This window comes from Lissotriton helveticus, chromosome 5_1 (assembly GCF_964261635.1).
Source record: "Lissotriton helveticus chromosome 5_1, aLisHel1.1, whole genome shotgun sequence".
NCBI classification, from domain to species: domain Eukaryota; kingdom Metazoa; phylum Chordata; class Amphibia; order Caudata; family Salamandridae; genus Lissotriton; species Lissotriton helveticus.
This window is the reverse complement of record NC_136065.1, coordinates 1,921,602,342-1,921,619,661: the sequence shown is the minus strand read 5'-3', so window position 1 is coordinate 1,921,619,661 and position 17,320 is coordinate 1,921,602,342. Positions and strand designations below refer to the sequence as shown.

The window sequence follows — 17,320 nt, the reverse complement described above, 5'->3', positions numbered from 1 at the left end:
TGTAATCCGCCTAGCTATCAATGTTCACTATTTATTGCAGTTCTGGGCTCAGCTCTATTTTTGATTTGTCTTTATTTTCATGCACTGTTTTAGTCAAAAGTTCAGAATATGAACCTTTGATTGTATGCAAAACAGAGACAGGCTTTCTGGGTAAACGAGACTTGCTGCCAGACTTTCTTATAATGTGGACAAAGTTCAGATAAATCATTGCTAATGTCAGCGTTAACAACAATAGAAGAGGAAAGGCCGTGCTGATTTGAGTTTACAGAACACAGAATAAACAGACATTCTTAAAGCCTTACTCTGTTCTCTCTCTCTCTCTGACTCCTTGAACGGAAAGAGCAAGACACCACAACATGATTGTGTTAAGGAAAGCCAAAACACCACAATATGACTTGAGTAAAGGAAAGCCAAGACACCATATCATGAATTGTGTAAAGGAAAGCCAAAACACCACAACATGACTTGAGTAAAGGAAAGCCAAGACACCACAACATGACTTGTGTAAAGGAAAGCCAAGACACCACAACATGACTTGTGTAAAGGAAAGCCAAAACACCACAATATGACTTGAGTAAAGGAAAGCCAAGACATCGCAACATGACTTGTGTAAAGGAAAGCCCAAGGCAACACAACATGAATTGTGCAAAAGAAAGCCAGGACACCACAACATGAATTGTGTAAATAGAAAGCCAAGACACCAAAACATGAATTGTGTAAAAGGTAGATCAAGAAAACACAACATGACTCATGTAAAGGAAAGCTAAGACACCACACCATGAATTGTGTAAAGGAAAGTCCAAGATACCACAGCATAACTCATGAAAAGCTGAAGACACCACAACATGGCTCGTGTAAATGAAAAGTCGAAGACAACAAAACATGACTCGTGTAAAGGGAAGGCCAAGACACCACACCATGACTTGTGGTAAGGAAAGTCCAAGACAACACAACATGAATTCTGTAAAGGAAAGATCAAGACCCCATAACATGACTTGTGTAAAGGATATTTCCAGACAAGACAACATGACTTGTGTAAAGGAAAGCCAAGACACCACAACATGACTTGTGTAAAGGAAAGTCAAGACACCACAACATGACTAGTGTAAAGGAAAGCCAAGACACCACAACGTGACTCATGAAAAGGCAAGCCAAGGCACCACAACATGACTTGTGGAAAGGAAAGCCATGGCACCACAACATGACTCGTGTAAAGGAAAACCAAGACACAACAAAATGTCTTGTGTAAAGGAAAGTAGAAGACACCACAACATGACTTGTGTAAAGGAAAGCCAAGACACCACAACATGACTCATGGAAAGGAAAGTCCAAGACACCACAACATGACTCATGGAAAGGAAATTCCAAGACACCTCAAAACGACTTGTGGAAAGAAAAGCCAAAGACACCACAACATGACTTGTGTAAAGGAAAGTCCAAGACACCACAACCCCGACATGTGCTAATTGTAAAGACAAGTGAAGCTGAGGTGTAGGTGTATTTATTAATAAATCTAAACGTTTCTTGACATACCCGTTGCTACATCAGTCATCAGTTTTAGGTTTGCTGTATTTGCCTTTTCTTGGAGGATTTGTAGTAGTTCCTCCTGGTAACCGTTCCTCTTGGCTGTGCCTCTCGAAGCCTCCTCGCCCTAGGCAGAATTACTTGCAGAGACCATAGGCTGACCTTTATGTAAATGGTCAGCTATGTAAGGAAGAGTTACCTGGTGATTTCATGGTATCAAACATGCAACACTCTTGTTCTGTATTTTATTTGAATAACCTAATACATTCTGGGAATTGTAGTTCCGAGCCACTTCAATTGTAGTAAGACACCTGCGAACACTAGTGCTTTGTAAATGAAAAGTGTGGGACTTAAACATTGCATTCTTGGTGACCTGGATTACTCTGATAAAACTGTCAGTCACTCGGCAGTGGTGTGAACTGGGGGGTGCAGGTGCAACGGACTAGGAAAAGGCCACGTGCTGATGCGGGAACAAGGTTGAGGATGCTGAGCAGAGCGCCTCTATGCAGTGACAGCCGGGCTCTGTGACCTCTGATTGAACTCGGGGGGAAAGGGGAAAAGGGTGGCACCCCAGCAGTGGAGGAGGGCAGAGGCGGTCAGAAGATTTAAAACACTCTATTAATCAGGTTATGCTGCAACATATTTTTTGCTCTGCTGGATCACTCCAGATGAGAGGACGAAGTAAGGATGTTAGATTTTTTGTTGTACAAAAGGACTTTTTAATCCTAGTTTCCAAATGTGATGGAATGGTATAACCCTGAGGATATCGCTTTATGTCTTTGTGCCTCAGGGTTCATTATCTGGCCCCAAAAATGGGATAGCCTAGAGGCAAACTTCTTTTGCATGCTTCATTATACATATGCATTCATGTATTTATTTATTCATTTGTTTATATTGGGTGCACAGAAAGACTGTGAGACTCCAAGATCTGTGAGCAAAGTCTGCAACAAAGAAGTAAAGTGCCCACAAAAAGCCTACTCTGTGGACTGAGGATGGGGTTCAGTGGTCCTTCCTCAGTACCGGGGGCATCTACGGGAGCAGATAGATGACCATTTACTTTGATATTGTCAAATGTGATACCCTCATTCCATTGATGAACATCACTGCCTTCATTTCATTAGTATCGGACACTATCTCTTCCCAATCTCTCAGATTATTAATGTCAGGTTCTCCAATCTACACTGTGTTTAATGCATACCCTTCCTTTCATGACTTGCTGGGGTACCCAGATGAATCACCCCTCAGAGCGCTGGCTACTATTTAACAAGTAATTCTCTAGGTTACTCTTTGATCTTAAATGGTGACGTGGCCTTGAAAACACAGAAGAAAACACGTGTCGGCAGGGCTGCTTAAAATGTAGTTACCAAATATTGTCTGCTACAAAATGAGAACATGAACAGAATTGACAAAAAAACATGTATTAGTTACCCTGACAATGGGCAGCCCATCACAAAAGCTGCCTCGCCCAGAAGGTGGAATTGAACCACTCTGTCGCTAGACAGCTACAGGTTTGAAGCCTGCACCCCAGACCACTGAGGTTCATCCGGGCAAAGAAACAGTGTAGCAAAACAGGTATATATATCACAAGAATACATACTCTTTTACAGGTAGGGTGTGAGCCAAAATGTGTAATCCGCTTAGCTATCAATGTCCACTATTTATTGAAGTTCTGGGCTTAGCTCTATTTTTGATTTGTCTTTATTTTCATGCACTGTTTTAGTCAAAAGTTCAGAATATGAACCTTTGATTGTATGCAAAACAGAGACAGGCTTTCTGGGTAAACAAGACTTTCTTATAATGTGGACAAAGTTCAGATAAATCATTGCTAATGTCAGCGTTAACAACAATAGAAGAGGAAAGGCCGTGCTGATTTGAGTTTACAGAACACAGAATAAACATACATTCTTAAAGCCTTACTCTGTTCTCTCTCTCTCTGACTCCTTGAACGGAAAGAGCAAGACACCACAAGATGATTGTGTAAAGGAAAGCCAAAACACCACAATATGACTTGAGTAAAGGAAAGCCAAGACACCACAACATGACTTGTGTAAAGGAACGTCAAAACACCACAACATGACTTGAGTAAAGGAAAGCCAAGACATCGCAACATGACTTGTGTAAAGGAAAGCCAAAACACCACAACATGACTTGAGTAAAGGAAAGCCAAGACACCACAACATGACTTGTGTAAAGGAAAGCCAAAACACTACAACATGACTTGAGTTAAGGAAAGCCAAGATACCACAACATGACGTGTGTAAAGGAAAGCCAAAACACCACAACATGACTTGAGTAAAGGAAAGCCAAAACACCACAACATGACTTGAGTAAAGGAAAGCCAAGGCATCGCAACATGACTTGTGTAAAGGAAAGCCAAAACACCACAACATGACTTGAGTAAAGGAAAGCCAAGACACCACAACATGACTTGTGTAAAGGAAAGCCAAAACACTACAACATGACTTGAGTTAAGGAAAGCCAAGACACCACATCATGACTTGTGTAAAGGAAAGCCAAAACGCCACAACATGACTTGAGTAAAGGAAAGCCAAGACATCGCAACATGACTTGTGTAAAGGAAAGCTCAAGGCACCACAACATGAATTGTGTAAAAGAAAGCCAAGACACCACAACATGAATTATGTAAACGAAAGCCAAGACACCACAACATGAATTGTGTAAAAGGAAGATCAAGAAAACACAACATGACTCATGTAAAGGAAAGCCAAGACACCACACCATGAATTGTGCAAAGGAAAGTCCAAGATACCACAGCATAACTCATGGAAATCTGAAGACACCACAACATGGCTCGTGTAAATGAAAAGTCCAAGACAACAAAGCATGACTCGTGGAAAGGAAAGGCCAAGACACCACACCATGACTTGTGGTAAGGAAAGTCCAAGACAATACAACATGAATTCTGTAAAGGAAAGATCAAGACCCCATAACATGACTTGTGTAAAGGATATTTCAAGACAAGACAACATGACTTGTGTAAAGGAAAGCCAAGACACCACAACATGACTTGTGTAAAAGAAAGTCAAGACACCACAACATGACTAGTGTAAAGGAAAGCCAAGACACCACAACGTGACTCATGAAAAGGCAAGCCAAGGCACCACAACATGACTTGTGTAAAGGAAAGCCAAGGCACCACAACATGACTCGTGTAAGGGAAAGCAGAAGACACCACAAAATGACTTGTGTAAAGGAAAGCCAAGACACCACAACATGACTCATGGAAAGGAAAGTCCAAGACACCACAACATGAATCATGGAAAGGAAATTCCAAGACACCTCAAAATGACTTGTGGAAAGAAAAGCCCAAGACACCACAACATGACTTGTGTAAAGGAAAGCCTAAGACACCACAACCCCGACATGTGCTAATTGTAAAGACAAGTGAAGCTGAGGTGTAGGTGTATTTATTAATAAATCTAAACGTTTCTTGACATACCCGTTTCTACATCAGTCATCAGTTTTAGGTTTGCTGTATTTGCCTTTTCTTGGAGGATTTGTAGTAGTTCCTCCTGGTAACCGTTACTCTTGGCTGTGCCTCTCGAAGCCTTCTTGCCCTACCGAGAATTACTTGCAGAGACCATAGGCTGACCTTTATGTAAATGGTCAGCTATGTAAGGAAGAGTTACCTGGTGATTTCATGGTATCAAACATGCAACTCTCTTGTCCTGTATTTTATTTGAATAACCTAATACATTCTGGGAATTGTAGTTCCGAGTCACTTCAATTGTAGTAAGACACCTGCGAACACTAGTGCTTTGTAAATGAAAAGTGTGGGACTTAAACATTGCATTCTTGGTGACCTGGATTACTCTTATAAAACTGTCAGTCACTCGGCAGTGGTGTGAACTGGGGGGTGCAGGTGCAACGGACTAGGAACAGGCCACGTGCTGATGTGGGAACAAGGTTGAGGATGCTGAGCAGAGCGCCTCTATGCAGTGACAGCCGGGCTCTATGACCTCTGATTGAACTCGAGGGAAGGTAGAAAAGGGTGGGCACCCCAGCAGTGGAGGAGGGCAGAGACGGTCAGAAGATTTAAAACACTCTATTAATCAGGTTATGCTGCAACATATTTTTTGCTCTGCTGGATCACTCCAGATGAGAGGACGAGGTAAGGATGTTAGATTTTTTGTTGTACAAAAGGACTTTTTAATCCTAGTTTCCAAATGTGATGGAATGGTATAACCCTGAGGATATCGCTTTATGTTGTTGTGCCTCAGGGGGTATACAACCTTTACAACAAAACTTTTACAACGACCTACCATCACAACGCAACATTTACAACGCAAACTATTACAACGCATTGCTCTGGGGGGCGCTCTAGGATAGGGAATAGGTTAATTTACTATCCAATAACCTTCCCTACTATCCACGGGGACTGGAGTTGGAATAGTAAATTAAACTATTCACTATCTAGCACCCCAAAGCGCTATGCGTTGTAATGGTATGCGTGGTAAAAACCGCGTTGTAAAGGTAGGCGTTGTAAAACTATGCATTGTAACGTCATACATCCGCCTCAGGGTCCATTATCTGGCCCCAAAAATGGGATAGCCTAGAGGCAAACTCATTTTGCATGCTTCATTATACATATGCATTCATGTATTTATTTATTCATTTGTTTATATTGGGTGCACAGAAAGACTGTGAGACTCCAAGATCTGTGAGCAAAGTCTGCAACAAAGAAGTAAAGTGCCCACAAAAAGCCTACTCCGTGGACTGAGGATGGGGTTCAGTGGTCCTTCCTCAGTACCGGGGGCATCTACGGGAGCAGATAAATTACCATTTACTTTGATATTGTCAAATGTGATACCCTCATTCCATTGATGAACATCACTGCCTTCATTTCATTAGTATCGGACACTATCTCTTCCCAATCTCTCAGATTATTAATGTCAGATTCTCCAATCTACACTGTGTTTAATGCATACCCTTCCTTTCATGACCTGCTGGGGTGCCCAGATGAATCGCCCCTCAGAGCGCTGGCTACTAATTTCTAATTTCTAATTTAAAACATTTGTAGAGCGCAACGTCCACCGAGCGGTTTCTTGTCGCTAACAAGGTCCGGTTCACTGAGGATTGCAGGGGTAAGCGAGTTTATAAAAGGAAGGCCTGTGTAAACAGGAACGTTTTGAGATCCTTTCGAAAAGAGGCATAGTGGGTGGCAAAACGTAGGTGATCAGGCAGAGAGTTCCACAAAGCAGGGGCCAAGGTGGAAAAATTGGCACCACCCCACTTTTTCCGCTTAAAACGGGGGGTTTGGAGGAAAGCTTTGGAGGAGGACCGGAGCTCTCTGGAGGGAACATAGTCGCTAATCAGCGAAGAGATGAAGGCCGGGGCAGTACCTTGCCGGGCCTGGAAGGTCATACAGGCGGTCTTAAAGAGGGAGCGCTCCCTGATAGGCAGCCAGTGGAGCTCCCTAAGAAGGGGGGAGGAGTGATGGTAACGTGGGAGACCGTAGATAAGCCGGGCCGCGTGGTTCTGCACCACCTGGAGCCTCCGTAAGCTGTATGCCGGAATGCCATTATAAAGGGCATTGGCGTAATCCAGCCGTGAGATTACCAATGCGGCCATGATCAGTTTGAGAGCCTGGGGGGAGAAAAAACGGGAAACAATACGGATTGTTCGAAGGGTGAGGAAGCAAGAGGAGACTACGGAACTGATTTGGGAGTGAAGAGTGAGGTGACTGTTCATTTTCACTCCCAGTGTTTTTACTGTGGCTGAAGGGGTAGGGGCGGGACCAAGACAGGGGGGCCAAAAGTGGGGGTTCCAGGGACTGGATGAACCACCAGTGAGAACCAACTCGGTCTTCTCCGGGTTCAATTTGAGGTGGTTGTGGTTCATCCAATCCCTGATGAAAATCATAATGGACTGAAAATTAGAAACAGAGAGAGAGGAAGAAGACAGGTCGAAGATGAGCTGGAGGTCATCTGCATAATTAAATACAGTGACCTCCAGCTGCTGAAGAGCGAAAATAAGAGGGGAGATGTAAAGGTTGAAAAGTAAGGGGGAAAGGGAAGAACCCTGGGGGACACCACAAGTGACGGGCAGTGGGGTGGTCGTGAAGGCTCCCAGCCGAACCGCCTGGGTACGGTCCCTCAGAAAGGAGGAAAGCCAAACCAGGGCTGTTCCCTGGATTCCGGCCGCCTTGACACGGGACAAGAGGATGTTATGGTCAACCGTGTCAAAAGCGGCGGAGAGGTCCAGGAGCACCAGCGCCTGGTGTTGGTTGTGATCCATTCCCTTCCTGAGTTCGTCTAGGACCGATACCACGACTGATTCGGTCGAGTGCCTGGGACGAAAGCCAGCCTGGCGGGAAGCCAGCCCCCCATTTGCCTCTACGTGGGCACTGAGTACCGCGGTGACGTGGCGCTCTAGTACCTTGGCTAAATAGGGCAGTAGGGAGATGGGGCGATAATTGGCTGAGATGGTTGGGTCCGCGCCAGGCTTTTTCAGTATGGGCACTATGGTGGCAGCTTTGAGTGCGGGTGTCACGACTCCCTGGGCCAGAGAGTTGTTCAGGACAGTGACAGGGGGTTCAGGGCAGCAGGAATAAATTTGCTGCAGAATGCGTGCAGGGCAGACATCTGCAGGGGAGCCCGATTTAACCTTAGGTAGAATCTCCAAGAACACTTCCTGGGTAAGGGGGGGAATAGAGGTAAGACAACTTGGGACGGTCTGAGGGGGAAGATCGACGAAGGCAGATGAAGGGGGAGGGATGTTAGCCTTGATGGTAATAATCTTGTCTAGGAAATATGAGTTAAGTTGGGTACATAAAGACTGGGATGGAGGAATTTGGGGTGAGGCTCTGTCAGAGAAGGCTAGATCATTCACAATGTTGAAGATCTCCCTGGGCTTGTTTTCGGCTGCCGTGATTTTGGTGGAAAAATAGGCGGTTTTGGCATCAAGGATTGCCGTTTTATATTTGGCAAGTGCAGAGAGGTAGAGGGTTTTTAATGAAGGACAATATTCCTTCCTCCAGTGTCTCTCTGCTTGACGAACGGTCAATTTAAGTTCTTTTAAGTTGCCATCAAACCAACTTCTACTATTTAACAAGTAATTCTCTTGGTTACTCTTTGATCTTAAATGGTGACGTGGCCTTGAAAACACAGAAGAAAACACGTGTCGGCAGTGCTGCTTAAAATGTAGTTACCAAATATTGTCTGCTACAAGTTGTGAACATGAACAGAATTGACAAAAAAACATGTATTAGTTACCCTGACAATGGGCAGCCCATCACAAAAGCTGCCTCGCCCAGAAGGCGGAATTGAACCACTCTGTCGCTAGACAGCTACAAGTTTGAAGCCTGCACCCCAGACCACTGAGGTTCATCCGGGCAAAGAAACAGTGTAGCAAAACAGGTATATATATCACAAGAATACATACTCTTTTACAGGTAGGATGTGAGCCAAAATGTGTAATCCGCCTAGCTATCAATGTCCACTATTTATTGAAGTTCTGGGCTCAGCTCTATTTTTGATTAGTCTTTATTTTCATGCACTGTTTTAGTCAAAAGTTCAGAATATGAACCTTTGATTGTATGCAAAACAGAGACAGGCTTTCTGGGTAAACGTGGCAAAGAAACAGTGTGGCAAAAACAGGTATATATATCACAAGAATACATACTCTTTTACAGGTAGGGTGTGAGCCAAAATGTGTAATTCGCCTAGCTATCAATGTCCACTATTTATTGAAGTTCTGGGCTCAGCTCTATTTTTGATTTGTCTTTATTTTCATGCACTGTTTTAGTCAAAAGTTCAGAATATGAACCTTTGATTGTATGCAAAACAGAGACAGGCTTTCTGGGTAAATGAGACTTTCTTATAATGTGGACAAAGTTCAGATAAATCATTGGTAATGTCAGCGTTAACCACAATAGAAGAGGAAAGGCTGTGCTGATTTGAGTTTACAGAACACAGAATAAACAGACATTCTTAAAGCCTTACTCTGTTGTCTCACTCTCTCTGACTCCTTGAATTGAAAGAGCAAGACCCAACAACATGATTGTGTAAAGGAAAGCCAGAACACCACAATATGACTTGAGTAAAGGAAAGCCAAGACACCACAACATGAGTTGTGTAAAGGAAAGCCAAAACACCACAATATGACTTGAGTAAAGGAAAGCCAAGACATCGCAACATGACTTGTGTAAAGGAAAGCCAAAACACCACAACATGACTGAGTAAAGGAAAGCCAATACACCACAAAATGAGTTGTGTAAAGGAAAGCCAAAACACCACAACATGACTTGAGTAAAGGAAAGCCAAGACATCGCAACATGACTTCTGTAAAGGAAAGCCAAAACACCACAACATTACTTGAGTAAAGGAAAGCCAAGACATCGCAACATGACTTGTGTAAAGGAAAGCCCAAGGCACCACAACATGAATTGTGTAAAAGAAAGCCAAGACACCACAGCATGAATTGTGTAAACGAAAGCCAAGACACCACAACATGAATTGTGTAAAAGGAAGATCAAGAAAACACAACATGACTCATGTAAAGGAAAGCCAAGACACCACAATAATGAATTGTGTAAATGGAAAGTCCAAGATACCACAACATAACTCATGGAAAGCTGAAGACACCATAACATGGCTCGTGTAAATGAAAAGTCCAAGACAACAAAACATGACTCGTGTAAAGGAAAGGCCAAGACACCACACTATGACTTGTGGTAAGAAAAGTCCAAGACAACACAACATGAATGCTGTAAAGGAAAGATCAAGACCCCATAACATGACTTGTGTAAAGGATATTTCAAGACAAGACAACATGACTTGTATAAAGGAAAGCCAAGACACCACAACATGACTTGTGTAAAGGAAAGTCAAGACACCACAACATGACTAGTGTAAAGGAAAGACAAGACACCACAACGTGACTCATGAAAAGTCAAGCCAAGGCACCACAACATGACTTGTGTAAAGGAAAGCCATGGCACCACAACATGACTCGTGTAAAGGAAAGCCAAGAAACCACAAAATGTCTTGTGTAAAGGAAAGTAGAAGACACCACAACATGACTTGTGTAAAAGAAAGCCAAGACACCACAACATGACTCATGGAAAGGAAAGTCCAAGACACCACAACATGACTCATGGAAAGGAAATTCCAAGACACCTCAAAACGACTTGTGGAAAGAAAAGCCCAAGACACCACAACATGACTTGTGTAAAGGAAAGTCCAAGGCACCACAACCCTGACATGTGCTAATTGTAAAGACAAGTTAAGCTGAGGTGTAGGTGTATTTATTAATAAATCTAAACGTTTCTTGACATACCCGTTTCTACATCAGTCATCAGTTTTAGGTTTGCTGTATTTGCCTTTTCTTGGAGGATTGGTAGTAGTTCCTCCTGGTAACCGTTCCTCTTGGCTGTGCCTCTCGAAGCCTTCTCGCCCTAGGCAGAATTACTTGCAGAGACCATAGGCTGACCTTTATGTAAGTGGTCAGCTATGTAAGGAAGAGTTACCTGGTGATTTCATGGTATCAAACAAACAACACTCTTGTCCTGTATTTTATTTGAATAACCTAATACATTCTGGGAATTGTAGTTCCGAGTCACTTCAATTGTAGTAAGACACGTGCGAATACTAGTGCTTTGTAAATGAAAAGTGTGGGACTTAAACATTGCATTCTTGGTGACCTGGATTACTCTGATAAAACTGTCAGTCACTCGGCAGTGGTGTGAACTGGGGGGTGCAGGTGCAACGGACTAGGAACAGGCCACGTGCTGATGTGGGAACAAGGTTGAGGATGCTGAGCAGAGCGCCTCTATGCAGTGACAGCCGGGCTCTATGACCTATGATTGAACTCGAGGGAAGGTAGAAAAGGGTGGGCACCCCAGCAGTGGAGGAGGGCAGAGACGGTCAGAAGATTTAAAACACTCTATTAATCAGGTTATGCTGCAACATATTTTTTGCTCTGCTGGATCACTCCAGATGAGAGGACGAGGTAAGGATGTTAGATTTTTTGTTGTACAAAAGGACTTTTTAATCCTAGTTTCCAAATGTGATGGAATGGTATAACCCTGAGGATATCGCTTTATGTTGTTGTGCCTCAGGGGGTATACAACCTTTACAACAAAACTTTTACAACGACCTACCATCACAACGCAACATTTACAACGCAAACTATTACAACGCATTGCTCTGGGGGGCGCTCTAGGATAGGGAATAGGTTAATTTACTATCCAATAACCTTCCCTACTATCCACGGGGACTGGAGTTGGAATAGTAAATTAAACTATTCACTATCCAGCACCCCAAAGCGCTATGCGTTGTAATGGTATGCGTGGTAAAAACCGCGTTGTAAAGGTAGGCGTTGTAAAAGTATGCGTTGTAACGTCATACATCCGCCTCAGGGTCCATTATCTGGCCCCAAAAATGGGATAGCCTAGAGGCAAACTCATTTTGCATGCTTCATTTTACATATGCATTCATGTATTTATTTATTCATTTGTTTATATTGGGTGCACAGAAAGACTGTGAGACTAAAAGATCTGTGAGCAAAGTCTGCAACAAAGAAGTAAAGTGCCCACAAAAAGCCTACTCCGTGGACTGAGGATGGGGTTCAGTGTTCCTTCCTCAGTACCGGGGGCATCTACGGGAGCAGATAGATGACCAATTACTTTGATATTGTCAAATGTGATACCCTCATTCCATTGATGAACATCACTGCCTTCATTTCATTAGTATCGGACACTATCTCTTCTCAATCTCTTAGATTATTAATGTCAGATTCTCCAATCTACACTGTTTAATGCATACCCTTCCTTTCATGACTTGCTGGGGTGCCCAGATGATTCGCCCCTCAGAGCACTGGCTACTATTTAACAAGTAATCCTCTCTGGTACTCTTTGATCTTAAATGGTGACGTGGCCTTGAAAACACAGAAGAAAACACGTGTCGGCAGGGCTGCTTAAAATGTAGTTACCAAATATTGTCTGCTACAAGTTGTGAACATGAACAGAATTGACAAAAAAACATGTATTAGTTACCCTGACAATGGGCAGCCCATCACAAAAGCTGCCTCGCCCAGAAGGTGGAATTGAACCACTCTGTCGCTAGATAGCTACAGCTTTGAAGCCTGCACCCCAGACCACTGAGGTTCATCCGGGCAAAGAAACAGTGTAGCAAAACAGGTATATATATCACAAGAATACATACTCTTTTACAGGTAGGGTGTGAGCCAAAATGTGTAATCCGCCTAGCTATCAATGTCCACTATTTATTGAAGTTCTGGGCTCAGCTCTATTTTTGATTTGTCTTTATTTTCATGCACTGTTTTAGACAAAAGTTCAGATTATGAACCTTTGATTGTATGCAAAACAGAGACAGGCTTTCTGGTAAACGTGGCAAAGAAACAGTGTGGCAAAACAGGTATATATATCACAAGAATACATACTCTTTTACAGGTAGGGTGTGAGCCAAAATGTGTAATCCGCCTAGCTATCAATGTCCACTATTTATTGAAGTTCTGGGCTCAGCTCTATTTTTGATTTGTCTTTATTTTCATGCACTGTATTAGTCAAAAGTTCAGAATATGAACCTTTGATTGTATGCAAAACAGAGACAGGCTTTCTGGGTAAACGAGACTTTCTTATAATGTGGACAAAGTTCAGATAAATCATTGGTAATGTCAGCGTTAACCACAATAGAAGAGGAAAGGCCGTGCTGATTTGAGTTTACAGAACACAGAATAAACAGACATTCTTAAAGCCTTACTCTGTTCTCTCACTCTCTCTGACTCCTTGAATGGAAAGAGCAAGACACAACAACATGATTGTGTAAAGGAAAGCCAGAACACCACAATATGACTTGAGTAAAGGAAAGCCAAGACACCACAACATGAGTTGTGTAAAGAAAAGTCAAAACACCACAACATGACTTGAGTAAAGGAAAGCCAAGACATCGAACATGACTTGTGTAAAGAAAAGCCAAAACACCACAACATGACTTGAGTAAAGGAAAGCCAAGACACCACAACATGACTTGTGTAAAGGAAAGCCAAAACACTACAACATGACTTGAGTAAAGGAAAGCCAAGACACCACAACATGACTTGTGTAAAGGAAAGCCAAAACACCACAACATGACTTGAGTAAAGGAAAGCTAAGACATCGCAACATGACTTGTGTAAAGGTAAGCCCAAGGCACCACAACATGAATTGTGTAAAAGAAAGCCAAGACACCACAACATGAATTGTGTAAACGAAAGCCAAGACACCACAACATGAATTGTGTAAAAGGAAGGTCAAGAAAACACAACATGACTCATGTAAAGGAGAGCCAAGACACCACAACATGAATTGTGTAAAGGAAAGTCCAAGATACCACAACATAACTCATGGAAAACTGAAGACACCACAACATGGCTCGTGTAAATGAAAAGTCCAAGACAACAAAACATGACTTGTGTAAAAGAAAGGCCAAGACACCACACCATGACTTGTGGTAAGGAAAGTCCAAGACAACACAACATGAATTCTGTAAAGGAAAGATCAAGACCCCATAACATGACTTGTGTAAAGGATATTTCAAGACAAGACAACATGACTTGTGTAAACGAAAGCCAAGACACCACAACATGACTTGTGTAAAGGAAAGTCAAGACACCACAACATGACTAGTGTAAAGGAAAGCCAAGACACCACAACGTGACTCATGAAAAGGCAAGCCAAGGCACCACAACATGACTTGTGTAAAGGAAAGCCATGGCACCACAACATGACTTGTGTAAAGGAAAGCCAAGACACCACAAAATGTCTTGTGTAAAGGAAAGTAGAAGACAGCACAACATGACTTGTGTAAAGGAAAGCCAAGACACCACAACATGACTCATGGAAAGGAATGTCCAAGACACCACAACATGACTCATGGAAAGGAAATTCCAAGACACCTCAAAACGACTTGTGGAAAGAAAAGCCCAAGACACCACAACATGACTTGTGTAAAGGAAAGTCCAAGACACCACAACCCCGACATCTGCTAATTGTAAAGACAAGTGAAGCTGAGGTGTAGGTGTATTTATAAATAAATCTAAACGTTTCTTGACATACCCGTTTCTACATCAGTCATCAGTTTTAGGTTTGCTGTATTTGCCTTTTCTTGGAGGATTTGTAGTAGTTCCTCCAGGTAACCGTTCCTCTTGGCTGTGCCTCTCGAAGCCTTCTGGCCCTAGGCAGAATTACTTGCAGAGACCATAGGCTGACCTTTATGTAAATGGTCAGCTATGTAAGGAAGAGTTACCTGGTGATTTCATGGTATCAAACATGCAACACTCTTGTCCTGTATTTTATTTGAATAACCTAATACATTCTGGGAATTGTAGTTCCGAGTCACTTCAATTGTAGTAAGACACCTGCGAACAATAGTGCTTTGTAAATGAAAAGTGTGGGACTTAAACATTGCATTATTGGTGACCTGGATTACTCTGATAAAACTGTCAGTCACTCAGCAGTGGTGTGAACTGGGGGTGCAGGTGCAACGGACTAGGAACAGGCCACGTGCTGATGTGGGAACAAGGTTGAGAATGCTGAGCAGAGAGCCTCTATGCAGTGACAGCCGGGCTCTGTGACCTCTGATTGAACTCGGAGGGAAAAGGGGAAAAGGGTGGCACCCCAGCAGTGGAGGAGGGCAGAGACGGTCAGAAGATTTAAAACACTCTATTAATCAGGTTATGCTGCAACATATTTTTTGCTCTGCTGGATCACTCCAGATGAGAGGACGAGGTAAGGATGTTAGATTTTTTGTTGTACAAAAGGACTTTTTAATCCTAGTTTCCAAATGTAATGGAATGGTATAACCCTGAGGATATCGCTTTATGTCGTTGTGCCTCAGGGTCCATTATCTGGCCCCAAAAATGGGATAGCCTAGAGGCAGACTCATTTTGCAAGCTTCATTATACATATGCATTCATGTATTTATTTATTCATTTGTTTATATTGGGTGCACAGAAAGACTGTGAGACTCCAAGATCTGTTAGCAAAGTCTGCAACAAAGAAGTAAAGTGCCCACAAAAAGCCTACTCCGTGGACTGAGGATGGGGTTCAGTGGTCCTTCCTCAGTACCGGGGGCATCTATGGGAGCAGATAGATGATCATTTACTTTGATATTGTCAAATGTGATACCCTCATTCCATTGATGAACATCACTGCCTTCATTTCATTAGTATCGGACACTATCTCTTCCCAATCTCTCAGATTATTAACGTCAGATTCTCCAATCTACACTGTGTTTAATGCATACCCTTCCTTTCATGACTTGCTGGGGTGCCCAGATGAATCGCCCCTCAGAGCGCTGGCTACTATTTAACAAGTAATTCTCTCGGTTACTCTTTGATCTTAAATGGTGACGTGGCCTTGAAAACACAGAAGAAAACATGTGTCGGCAGGGCTGCTTAAAATGTAGTTACCAAATATTGTCTGCTACAAGTTGTGAACATGAACAGAATTGACAAAAAAACATGTATTAGTTACCCTGACAATGGGCAGCCCATCACAAAAGCTGCCTCGCCCAGAAGGTGGAATTGAACCACTCTGTTGCTAGACAGCTACAGGTTTGAAGCCTGCACCCCAGACCACTGAGGTTCATCCGGGCAAAGAACCAGTGTAGAAAAACAGGTATATATATCACAAGAATACATACTCTTTTACAGGTAGGGTGTGAGCCAAAATGTGTAATCCGCTTAGCTATCAATGTCCACTATTTATTGAAGTTCTGGGCTTAGCTCTATTTTTGATTTGTCTTTATTTTCATGCACTGTTTTAGTCAAAAGTTCAGAATATGAACCTTTGATTGTATGCAAAACAGAGACAGGCTTTCTGGGTAAACAAGACTTTCTTATAATGTGGACAAAGTTCAGATAAATCATTGCTAATGTCAGCGTTAACAACAATAGAAGAGGAAAGGCCGTGCTGATTTGAGTTTACAGAGCACAGAATAAACATACATTCTTAAAGCCTTACTCTGTTCTCTCTCTCTCTCTGACTCCTTGAACGGAAAGAGCAAGACACCACAAGATGATTGTGTAAAGGAAAGCCAAAACACCACAATATGACCTGAGTAAAGGAAAGCCAAGACACCACAACATGACTTGTGTAAAGGAACGTCAAAACACCACAACATGACTTGAGTAAAGGAAAGCCAAGACATCGCAACATGACTTGTGTAAAGGAAAGCCAAAACACCACAACATGACTTGAGTAAAGGAAAGCCAAGACACCACAACATGACTTGTGTAAAGGAAAGCCAAAACACTACAACATGACTTGAGTTAAGGAAAGCCAAGACACCACAACATGACTTGTGTAAAGGAAAGCCAAAACACCACAACATGACTTGAGTAAAGGAAAGCCAAGACATCGCAACATGACTTGTGTAAAGGAAAGCTCAAGGCACCACAACATGAATTGCGTAAAAGAAAGCCAAGACACCACAACATGAATTATGTTGTAGTGTAGTTCCTGTTATCCCAATAGGCTCTGCGCATTGGAATAATACCTTCAATAGTATAGGCCTAGACCAGACGTTAACTAGGTCTACTACTGTCCATATTAGACTTAAAGTTTTGGGTTTGCCAGCTAGCTCAGAGTTCACTAGAAACTTTCTCGAATAGGCAAGGAGGAGTTGAACCTCCCTGGATAGACAAGAAGGGATTTAGTTTCTGACAACCATAGAACATGACAACTTTGCTCTCCCCTAATCAAGAGTGTATCTCTAGAGTCGTGTGAAAACAAAAGACGACTTATTTTACTCAGTCAGTACGTGCATTCTTA

At 42.6% G+C, this 17,320-nt stretch overlaps 4 non-coding genes across 4 annotated transcripts; all 4 read right to left on the bottom strand.

Moving 5' to 3' along the window:
* Positions 1 to 2,986: 2,986 nt before the first annotated feature.
* On the bottom strand, positions 2,987 to 3,073 carry TRNASTOP-UCA (transfer RNA opal suppressor (anticodon UCA)). The gene has a single exon. It is a non-coding gene; the product is annotated as a tRNA-Sec (tRNA).
* A 5,720-nt stretch (positions 3,074 to 8,793) lies between these two features.
* Positions 8,794 to 8,880, bottom strand: TRNASTOP-UCA (transfer RNA opal suppressor (anticodon UCA)). Its single transcript has one exon. It is a non-coding gene; the product is annotated as a tRNA-Sec (tRNA).
* A 3,695-nt stretch (positions 8,881 to 12,575) lies between these two features.
* On the bottom strand, positions 12,576 to 12,662 carry TRNASTOP-UCA (transfer RNA opal suppressor (anticodon UCA)). The gene has a single exon. It is a non-coding gene; the product is annotated as a tRNA-Sec (tRNA).
* Positions 12,663 to 16,055: 3,393 nt separating this feature from the next.
* Positions 16,056 to 16,142, bottom strand: TRNASTOP-UCA (transfer RNA opal suppressor (anticodon UCA)). The gene has a single exon. It is a non-coding gene; the product is annotated as a tRNA-Sec (tRNA).
* Positions 16,143 to 17,320: the final 1,178 nt, after the last annotated feature.